Here is an 11,197-nt window from a genome sequence, read left to right as displayed (position 1 = left end):
TTAAGTGGCTCTTCAGTTAGCGTTCACAAATCAAAAAGCAGTTCTTAACGAGGTGATTTATGACCATCTTTTGTGCATCTTAGCGGAAAAATGCCAATTTTAGCTTGCGTCAGGGTTTCGCCATTCGATTCCAATATAGTTTCAAAAATTATAGAAAAAGTAAGACATATATATCTCGGACCCAGTTGGCTGTTAGCCCAGTTAGCAAATTTTGATAGACCTACACATATAGTATAAATATCTTTTACATCTGAATGGTCCTTTTTCGTGATTTATCTAGTGTTCAGTAATTCATTATGTCGACATACGAATCTTCTTCGCCATAATGCCATTTATGTGTGCTTCCTTGTTTTGCTAAGTTATCTTTTTCTCGTTTTTACTGTCCTCATCGCGGTAATTTAAACGATGTGATTATTTGGTATGGGGGGCTTGACAAGGCTCTATCTGTAGTCGTCTCCAACGAGCATAGATAGCGATTGATCATGCAATTGTCTTCTATACTGACGCCCCGAAGTGATCAACGGTACCCAACTGTTAGACCTGAATTCTCTAGTTTGATTTTAAATTGATATTCAGAAACTGTTTAGAAGCAGATTAGAGCAGGCTGAGCATAGAAATTCAATATTCTCAAAGTTAAGTACGCCGCGCATTTTACTGAACTCTATTATATTTGGAGTGTTTTTGTACAAACCATTATATATACAAGATAAATAACATATATATATATATATATGCTATGTTCAATCACTGTCGAAAGTTCCAAATAGTTTCAATTGAAATTTTACACCTTTTATAGATACTTTTTTATACTTGTATAGGCAATGACATTTCGGCAGCTGACTATCAGCATTATACTATCAGATAATTAGGGCGAATAAACTAAAGGTGAGCACCACCTCGCTGGGCAGTTCATGTTTTTTTTCCCCTGGTATGAATGGATCAGAGTAGGCTTTGTTTATGGGATGTCAACAGGGTTACAACGTACGTTTTTCAAATGTTCAAGTTTCATGTAATAACTTCACAATCGATTCTATGATACGATAAATATACGACGCAACTAGCTGACGACTCGCAGGATCGAGTAATTTCTATTACTATTATTAACTGTTGTACATGTATGGGGTATATAGCCAATAGGATCTCACCATTTTCAGTGCTGTATGTTTCTTCAACGGCAGCTCAACCGGCAGAAAACTATTAGAAGAATAAGAGGAGGAGCAGCTTTTTGATGTTTATTCTTAGGCCAAAACATGAGATGAAAAGTTTCAACTTGAACGTAACATGCAGTTATTAAAACACTGCAAATGAGGCTCGCCACTGCGACGAAACACGTAATGCCGGGCTCAGCTATACGAAAAATACACGGAATTGAACGGAAAAAGACCAACCTTCTGTACATACTACCCAATCCTCCCCTTCCCTCCTTGCCAATTGGGAAGTATGTTTTCAATACTATTTCTAATAGCATTGAATCTGCTCTAAATAATAATTATTAGTTAAATGGACATGACATCGCACAGAAGTGCGAATGGATAGGTATAGATAACGTAGTTGGTGCTTGTTGTTTTTTGTATTTTGCGGAGATCGATTAGGGGCATACCAGTCGTTATCGGTTGCGCAAATACTCATACGTATGTGCTTAATTTGGTCAAAAAGTCAGAGACGATGACTCAGATAATTGTGGCTAACTTCACCCGACAAGAAAAGGTTCGATTGCATTTCCGCCACGATTTCCGAGTAAAAAACGATAAGTTTAAAGACATGCAATTGCAAAAATAGAACTAGCAGTTGTCTTGTAAATCTGCACCTTACTAGAGCCGTGTCGTTGCTACCGACCGGTTTGGGTAGTGCTCAAAAGGATCGTCAAGATGCTGGTAAGTCTATGACGTTGCACAGGTTCCCTTGCCTAAGTTGGAGTATTGTCAATGAACGATGGAAGCAAATAAAGAGAGAGAGTAATCTTCGATATTACAGAGAGAGATTTTGCGAACAGCTCTTGTCCTGTTGTTGTTGTTGTTGTTATTGTTGTCGTTGCTACTGCTGCTGCTGCTGCTATCGCTGTGACCGCTGGGTCAATAGAAAACCCGAAGAACAAGGTCGACGAAACCTAAAAGAATGGAGCACTGGATCCCACTATTGCATGGCAGGGGAACAGTGGCCGATCCATAACATATCAAACGGAAATGTCGACTAAGATGGTTATGTTATGCCTAGCAGCACAGGCTGTACTGAATCTAGCGATATAGTGTAGCTCGTTTGTCGAGCTTACTGGTTAATAGTTCGTATTTCGGAAAACAACGTTTAAAAGGAAAACGTGTTCTAAGTTGTTAAAGATTTCGTCCTAAAGTAATCGAGTTCGCCGTAAAATCTTTGTACATGTTAATCCTACCACCCAGAAAGGCGATATAAGCTACCTTAGCAAGAATGACCCTTCACACATCTATGGGTGTGTGTGACCTACCACAGTTTACGGTTGACGACCTAAGTACGCTGCTAAAATAAAATTCATGGAGGAAATGACCCCTTGTTACGCCCTAATGACCTATATTAACGATGTCTTGTGGTATTCTCGGGAAGTAGCTCAGTTATACTCAAAAGATATAAAACGCCCAACTTCGGATCCGGTGCAATACATATGACTCACCCGTTACAGTATATTTCTATAAAGTTAATCCCTATCTAAAAGAAGCATCGATAAACCTCTTACATCAGAAATCTAGTAATGCACAATAGGTAGTCTTAAGGTTCCGAAATTCAAGGTAGACGAAATTAGCTAATTGTTTAGGCCCCCCCCTTCTATCCTTTTTCGGTTGATTATATACAAGGATTGGTAACAGTTTATATTATATAGAAGGAGCCTATTCATTGTTGTGTTACGGCTGCAAAGGGTCATTCTAGTACGTCGAATTAACTTTTCATATGAATCAGACGAATTTTTCATCGTAGAAATTTCTTACGGAAAGCTAGTTTCATGAAAATGTCGAAAAACGGCAGGCGTATACCAGCTAGAAAAGCGTTGTAGTATGAATACAAAATTAGATGCAGCTAAAGGAAATCGTTTGTTCATAAATTGGTAACGTATTGATTAGGCAATTCTTTGCTTTAAGATGGCAGAAATTCTATAAATTATTGGCTGGAGTTAAACGGTCACGAGTGATATACTAGAAATGAGATGTAAAAACAAGTTGCGCATATATTCAATATTATGAAGGATTCTTGCGTCTAAGCACATCCATAGATCGATTCAGAGATAAGCGAAGTTTAAAATGCATGCATTAATCATTTTAGCATTGTCTATATACTTAAAACGACAACAGCTTTAAATCGGTTTAAATACGTTTGACTATTTCTAAAATCAAGCTTGAACAAGTGCCTTATCTATGATAATTTTATTTACCTTAAAAGACTAGAGACTTATTAGGCAACGTCGGTCTAGTACAAGAGCGCAACGACTTCTGCAGAATTTTTTCGTGGCTCTTTCCGAGACTTCCGAGTTTGGTAAGAACGCTAGTTCTAGTCATGAATTAGAAAAAAGTCGACTGGACTAAATTTGAAGACGAAAAGCAACAAAAGCCCTTAAGGTCTGTTACAAATAAGTCTTTAGTTAGAGAAACCTGATTGCATGCTTCCGTAGGCTTAGGGTTGAATAAGCACAGATGAGGTCCTACATTTGTAACGACCACCATAAAAAAAAAAAAAACTGCCTCTGAAGTCTGCTGGCCTGAAAGAAAGTGAACGATTTATGACGGCGTTTGAAGAACGTCCACATGAAGGAGCTCATCGCGATTCGAGTATAAGCAGCGCGATCCAAGCAGAGAGTCAACTGCAACTTGTCAAGCACTGGGTGTTTGGCCAAGACCGAAGCTATTGCAAGCTTCAATGAAGACGAAATTGAAACAATTTGTCGTCTTCTTTTTTTTTTTTCGCAGCTGTAGAAGACAACTACTTTTAGGTAACTATAGTTCGAGACTTCTTAAATAGCAATCCATTAATAACAGCCACCATTGTAAAACATTGCAACTACGACTTAGGATTCAGACTTATCTATAAATGTGCCATTTTAAGGTTGTGGTTAATCAACAGATCAGGCTTGACTAGCGCCGGACTAGCAACCTGTGAAACAAAGTGAAATAAAAATTTACGGATTTCTGCCGGATAAATCACAGATTATTATATATTAGGTCATAGGAATATTATATATCGACGGCACACTGTTTTTCCTAGAGCTATTTAAATAACATTTATCTATTTAATACACGTCTTCTCTAAATAATGTATATATTTGATGAGGACTTTTGGGTAATTCGGCGCCATGTGGTCAATCGCTGGGGCAGATTTATTTGGTTGTTTGCATCACGGAAGCTTACGACGCGTTAGGTTTTTCAATAGTCATTCCCTTTTTTTTTGACAAATAAGATTAAAATTTGACAAGCATTTACCAATCTACAGATCAAAAGACAGATTCTGTTACAAGTTCGTATGGTTACTTCACATCATCAAATCCCACGTTAAATGACGCGGAAACTTCATGCGGAAAATAAGCCGGGTCCAAAAAAGGCTCAGAAAAGGAATGGTTTTAACGTATCCGGGCGAGAAGGACAAAGATCCCGACAAGCAGGACTGAGTAAAATCACATTCATCACGGGATATGCTTTTGGTAAGCTCGAGCAACATATACACTTTTACAGGAAGGGGTAAAAGACGCGACATACAATTAGTTTCGTTAAAGAAACACAATAGGATGAATTTGACGGCTATGATATCATTTCTTCTTCGTCCTTGAAAAATCCAGACCTATTGAAATGTACTAGAAAGCGGGGATGAAGGACTTTAGAAGAAGCTCACTGCTACTAATAGCGCATCGATGAGGTCGCCAAAGGTGGATTCCAAAGAACTGGTGGCCAGAAACGGAATATAAAATTTGGCCACTTCTTCCGGTGTGTTTAGGCCGTTTTAAAAGGTAAATAACTACTGTTTGTGCTGGGCAGCAGTAGAATAGGATATTGGTCAATTCAGTCGGCAAAATCAGCTCAACGTGCCGGAAATCACCGAATCCGGTATAGGTTTCCATGCAAGAGCAGCCCAAAACAAACTGGCAGGCAACCTAGGTTGGCATTTTGACTGGTGAAACCGAGAAGGACAAGAAAAGGTTAAATGACTTCTTCAAGAATATGAAAGCCGAGTATGAATGCTGCAAACTTTATGGCTAAGCAGAACCCAATATTTTGTAAGAAACCCCCTATTTATTGTAATTTACCATCTTTTTCAATTCTGCGAGTTACGTTGAGACGTGCCATACGAGATTGTTTGAGGTATTTTTAAATTTTTCAGTGCTGATGTCGATCCGGAATCCTCGATCCCGTTGTAGAGATTACTACGATGCCAATCAACCTTTCCTGTAAAAACGATTGACACACAAACGGCACTTGACGAGGAAAGATGATTAAGTCGCGCGTAATGACGACTAAAGTTGCTCAAGCCCTATTATAGCCGACCCATGTTCGAATTAAACATCGCATGCTAACACATCAATGTTTCTCAGATACAAAAATCTTGTATCTGTTCTCTTCGACCGCAAGGGCTCTCGTAATCCGTTGGATTTGGCCAGAAATTGCACCGATAGAGCGGTTATCTTAGGCTATATCAGCGTCATCATCGTTGTATTTTAACACTTAGCACACCTACGAGCGGCTTGGGCGGTATAAGGAAAAAGCGCGTTTACGTTCCTCGGACCAGCGCAATGGGTTAGTTGATTTCGTTCTCGTATGCATTATACATACGACTTTGAACATATAACCAACAGATAGAGATCAACATTATCATTATCAATACTTCGAAGTCACAGATTTTAGCTCCGACTTCGGCTCGCAGACGCCCCATATTGGACGCAAATCGAATTTCGAGAAGAAGGCCAGCGTATTCAAAACCATAAGGCCTAGGTAGAGCTAGATACAAGCATATCTTAAATAATGATGCAGCTCAATGGTGTAAAGGCGCTAAGCACATGATCTAAACGGAAAGCTTCACATAAGAAAATGTAGCCATGGTAAGCAACTATAAACGTTTAGACATTAATGTCCGTTTCATAATCCTCTCAACGAAATCGTTAACTTTATGCTCCCTAATCCCTTTAACGCAGCTGTCCCTAACAGAGCTGATTATGTTGTTAAGAAAAGACTGACTCAAGTGACCTTCTAAGGCCTTACTCGGTTGATATCATGTTATAAAAGACAATATACCACAGATTAATGCACATTAAATAAAAATAGATTATTTGCAATTATTGCAAATCTAAGCGGTATGGCCTTTATGTAGAACGTTGTTTGCCATAGAGATCAAAACAGTGTGGTAGGGATCACGGGCTATGTTCTGCTATGAAAGCTCAACAAAGCTGGGCATTTTCGTGCAGGGAATACGCCACGGAAGACAAGCTGCAAATGATAATGACGATGAGGAGGCTTATGACGATTATTGGCTGTCTTATCGTCACCGCCCGAGCAACATAGATGTGCTGAACTTCGGCTGAACGCGGTCGTTCGCTGTGTCCTGCACGTGCACGACACGGGACACAGAAACACCAAAACATTAACAGGCCTGAGCATGATTAAAGCTACAGAAAATTTGGCGGTACTCTCGAGCTCGCATTGGCTATTCAAGAGCAGAATAACAAGAAATTGTTGTCGCCTATGAGGACACTCGCACAGCAAGGTTTCCCTTACGATTGGGTTATTAGATAATGTAATCTATACATAACGGTGTTTTACGATTGATACGTTAAAATGCGTTAGCTGAAGTATAATTATTCCATAATCAGTTACAGTCGTTCAAGTATATGGGAGCGGCGGCAGGCAAAACTGTCTTTATACGGGAAAAATAGGGGCTAGCCATGTTTCTAGAACATGTCCATAGTATTTAGCTCTAATGTACATATCTAAACACAGTACAGCATTCTGTAAATATGTTTTTCATTCAATAATTATGTAGAAGTTGGAAGATGTTGATTCAGCCCGTGTTAATCAGCAAATGCTGTTCTTAAAAAAGGTGCTTCTTTGGCAACGCCAACTAGATAATAGGGATGATACAACAAGACCTGGACTTCTCACAAAATGTTCACGAGCAATTTTCTCGGCATATATTGAACCGTTTCCTTATGCACTGATATAGAAAACTCTTGAATGCACATTCTACATTTTCATTAGTTCAAATATCAGTTCAAGTTCTACCTTCACCAAAAACAAGCAAAAATAATAATAGTAGCTTTTTAATGGATACACTTTGAAGACTAACATAAAAAAATGTTGGGAACATCTGCGATTTTATTTTTACAAACATTTCAGTCAATCACTCAAATTGTTGCCGAAGCGTCTGTAGTCGATTCGAGTCGCCACGATCGCTGTGGTTCATTCATTGTCTTCTTCTTTAATTGAAACTTTCTAATTGTGCACCATCTATTTTGCACCTTCCGATTTCGACAACTTCCTATCATTGGGTACGAATTTCTTCCCCAAGAGCTTGCCCGGTGGCAACTGGTTGGGTGACATGGACATTGCCTCAGTACTACGGGCAATTAACGAATTAAATGAATAATTACGTTTGAAATACTTTTCAAAGTCCTCCCTTGAGTACGAAGTGTTTTTTCTAAGCGCCGCGTCTATTTTCTTTGTATACAGCTTGTCAACAGTCACATGTTGTGGCTCCGCGTAGAGACTGTAGATACGCAACGCAGTATAAATCGAGCAGACTATCATGAAGTAGGTAAATATTATCCAAAACATTTTGCTTCCTATATCCTCCCAGGGAATTTTTCCGAGCGTACTCCGAATGAACTTCATATAGGCCGGAACGACGGCAATTTGATGGGCAACCAACGTGAATTCTTTCGCCAGTTCCTCAATGTATACACGGCACTCCCACAAGCCAGGAGCAGCGGCTTGTACGACGGGAGCTCCCCCTAGACGTCGCTGTAGACGGTTGTTTATGAACCAGTTGATGCCAAACGATACGTTCATAGGAATGATAGTTGTCACGGGACATGTCAGCTCATAGGATTTGCCTGTTCCAAGAATTGTTTGCGGTGGGGATTTCAGCTGGACTGCAATTGCGTACAGTAAGGTGCGCTGCATAGTTTTGGTTATGGCCCAGAAAGAATAAAAGCCAGTGTCATTTATGTTTAGGTGGCTCAAGGTTAGATTCTTCTGGTCTGTTGTGAGGTTCAACCGTTGCGCGTTATGCGACCAGAACGTGTCAATAAATCGTGACTCAACTAAAGACAACGCTGCGAGAGTTTCTGGAGGAAGTGTAAGAACGACTCGTCGGCCTTTGCTTCGAATGAGGTTTTGTGCAGAAACGTCATGTTCCTTGACGGAATCATAAAACGCTTTTTGCAATTCCTGATATCCGTTTGGATGACATAAACGGCTTCTACAATCTGGGAAGTTATTTTTTACGAAGTACAGGTTTCCCGAACATACTCGATCCGTTTGTTGGTCCTCCATGCATCCCCTGACTAGCAGTGCCTTGCCGCACTTATTAATGCAGTGTTGTAAGCGCCATTCTGACCATAATTTCCCCACAGCGTTAGTCACAAATACGAGTAAGATCAGCACGAGCATATTGTGTTATCCGAATGAAACTATATCAGACGAAGTCCTCCGATTTCGAGATCACTGTAACAGTGCGGTGGGTCTTAGCGAATTCGGTATTCGGCAGTATATAATGCGCTGGGCATCTCATCGAACGATTAGACAAACTATAAGTCAACGACATCAAGGTTTGTTTCCGGCCAGCCGAGATTCCCAGTACCAATAATATAGCATCCGCAATCTGTTTCGCGGCATTGAACAATTATTTGTTTTCGTTATTATCTAACGAGCTGGAACCAGCTTTGCTCGGACTGTGACGAGACCTTACGGCGTAAAGCTTAGCATGTCTCTGGGATCGTATGATTATGTTCTACTTTTATTTCGATAAATTAGTGCATTCGACCTCGGTTTATAAGCGGCTGTAAGGAAGACATGTGAGAACACTGGCCGGGCCTGTAGGCTACAAAGGTTAGAAGCGAACACATACTGTTCACTGCTCCCTCCAGCGTTAATTGCTCAAGGTGCCATCTTGTTGATGGGGTTTTTCGTGGCTCTACGAAACAGACTTGACGTCACTAACTAACTTCAGAAGCTGGCATGAGCATGCGGATGAAGTCCCTTACAACTAAAAAAAGGGGGTGCGACAAAATTGAAATCGAATAACGGTTTCACTACATTTCCAAGTGAGGCCGGCTTCGTACTATTGTCGTTATTTGAATTTGCCGATGCGGCCCATCTTTTTACAGTTTTAGTTTGCTAAATACGAAAAACGAGACCAAAAGATACGATAGCGAAACTGCTTAAAAAGAACATACGAACGTGACGCACCATCTCCACCATCCATGATCGAGATGATTTGTGCTTTTAAGTATTGTCTCAATGCTACTTGAAAATTTCATCCTGGGCTCTAATTATAGAAATTATAATGTTCTTTCAATTTTTTGCTGATTAATTGCTTTTTGCTAGTGGCACCTCATTTCTGAGATGAGGAAATCCGCTGGACTTCAGAACGCCACTTTTAATGTTGAAGTTTATGTTGACAATACGTATTGCTCCATACTCTACAATTAATTATTGAAAATACTATTCTACATGCGATTATTCTGTAGTTTATATGGCCGTTGTTACATGCGACACTCTGCTTTACGAAAATGTGCGGAAATGAAAAATGTGCTACATAGCTGAATGTACAACTGAATTATTGATTATTGAACTGTAAATTTAGATCTAATAATGTGCAAATTAATTCTGTACGTTATTGGTTATGTCCAAAATTTACGTTCTAATGTAGCTTGAAAATGTTTTTTCCTCAAAAAGTTACATTAGACAAAATAAAGTTGATTCCAACCTCTGAACGGAATACAACACTGGGCGATCGGCCAATGAAAAGAACTGAATTTTTGCCCGAACCTACTATAATTCGATGCCCTATTTATATATTATAGCTGGAACAAGCGACTCGTTACATACCTATGCTAAGGTCGAAATGCTAGGTTGAATGAAAATCAAAACTATATAGTTACCTACTATATAGATAGTATTTTAACTTTGAGTAGGCATCATTGAAGGTAACGTTTGGTCCTACTTCGAAGTTATCGCATGCTATCCGTCGCGCACAATCTAGACTTTCTCACATACATGTATGTATTGCGTTCGGAAATGTACATACTAATTTTTACGCTCGCCACTCAGACAGCTACACAGTGGACAACAAGCATCGCTTGTCTGGGTCGTAGAAAGCCTTCTCGGTATTATCGTTGAGCCTTGACTTCAAGTTACCTATGCAAACGATGCTTTTGAGCCCCCGAATTCATTCAAGCCTCCATCTTTCCTACGCGTCGCAACTATGCGACCCAAGTTGTAGCCATTACTGTATGAAAAGGAAGCCATATCACGCAAATGTTTGTTTTAACGGTTCGAAACATGCACATACAGCCAATGCGTTATTTGACAAGAAAGGATAAGACCATAATTTTAAAGGGGCAGGCAACTCAAATAGATCTCCATTGTAATATCAGAATGTACGACAACATAATTTATGAAGGAAAAACCGAGAGATATGTTTAAATGAGCTGAACGCTTCGTTGACGAGGTTCATACCAATAGTATATCTCTGTATATTACGCTTCTCTAAAAATGCACGATATGTATCACCAATTTGGTCAAATATTACTTTGACAGAGAAACTGAATGTGTTAAAAAAAGAGAGTTTTTACCCTAGTTCGTCAATGTACTAACCGAAGACGTTGCCTTTCTGCAGATTCGGTGGAAGTGGCTGCGGTAGAAAAGCTTTTCAGTCACCTGTAGTGCTGGTAACTCTCTCGAAGCCGGTGAGCTTAATTCAAATAAAGCCAGACCCTCAATGTTTCTCGTTGGTTATACACGGGAACTTCCATTTGACAGATATATATACTGTAGACATAGACATCTATTGTCTACACGTAGAATAAAGATTCTCGTAATCCTGGGCTACTCCCGCATTTCAAAGTTCTCGTTCCTACTATTAAGAAGAGGATATATAAGAGGCATAAGAATATTACGTTTTATAACTATATTCATACCCATTATATTTCATCTTTGTTTACTATCAAAAGCTAGAAGCCAATTGAATTGCT

General features: G+C 39.5%; 1 long non-coding RNA gene across 1 annotated transcript; it reads left to right on the top strand.

Moving 5' to 3' along the window:
• The first annotated feature begins 5,321 nt into the window (after positions 1-5,321).
• On the top strand, positions 5,322-10,996 carry LOC111247203 (uncharacterized). The gene is made up of 3 exons (XR_002672000.2): positions 5,322-6,046; positions 6,410-6,708; positions 10,843-10,996. It is a non-coding gene; the product is annotated as an uncharacterized LOC111247203 (long non-coding RNA).
• The last annotated feature ends 201 nt before the right edge of the window (positions 10,997-11,197 follow it).

The sequence above is a fragment of the Varroa destructor genome, unplaced genomic scaffold, assembly GCF_002443255.2.
Source record: "Varroa destructor unplaced genomic scaffold, Vdes_3.0 BEIS01000003.1, whole genome shotgun sequence".
Classification (NCBI taxonomy): domain Eukaryota; kingdom Metazoa; phylum Arthropoda; class Arachnida; order Mesostigmata; family Varroidae; genus Varroa; species Varroa destructor.
Note: the sequence above shows the minus strand (reverse complement) of the source record. Positions and strands in the feature narration are given on the sequence as shown.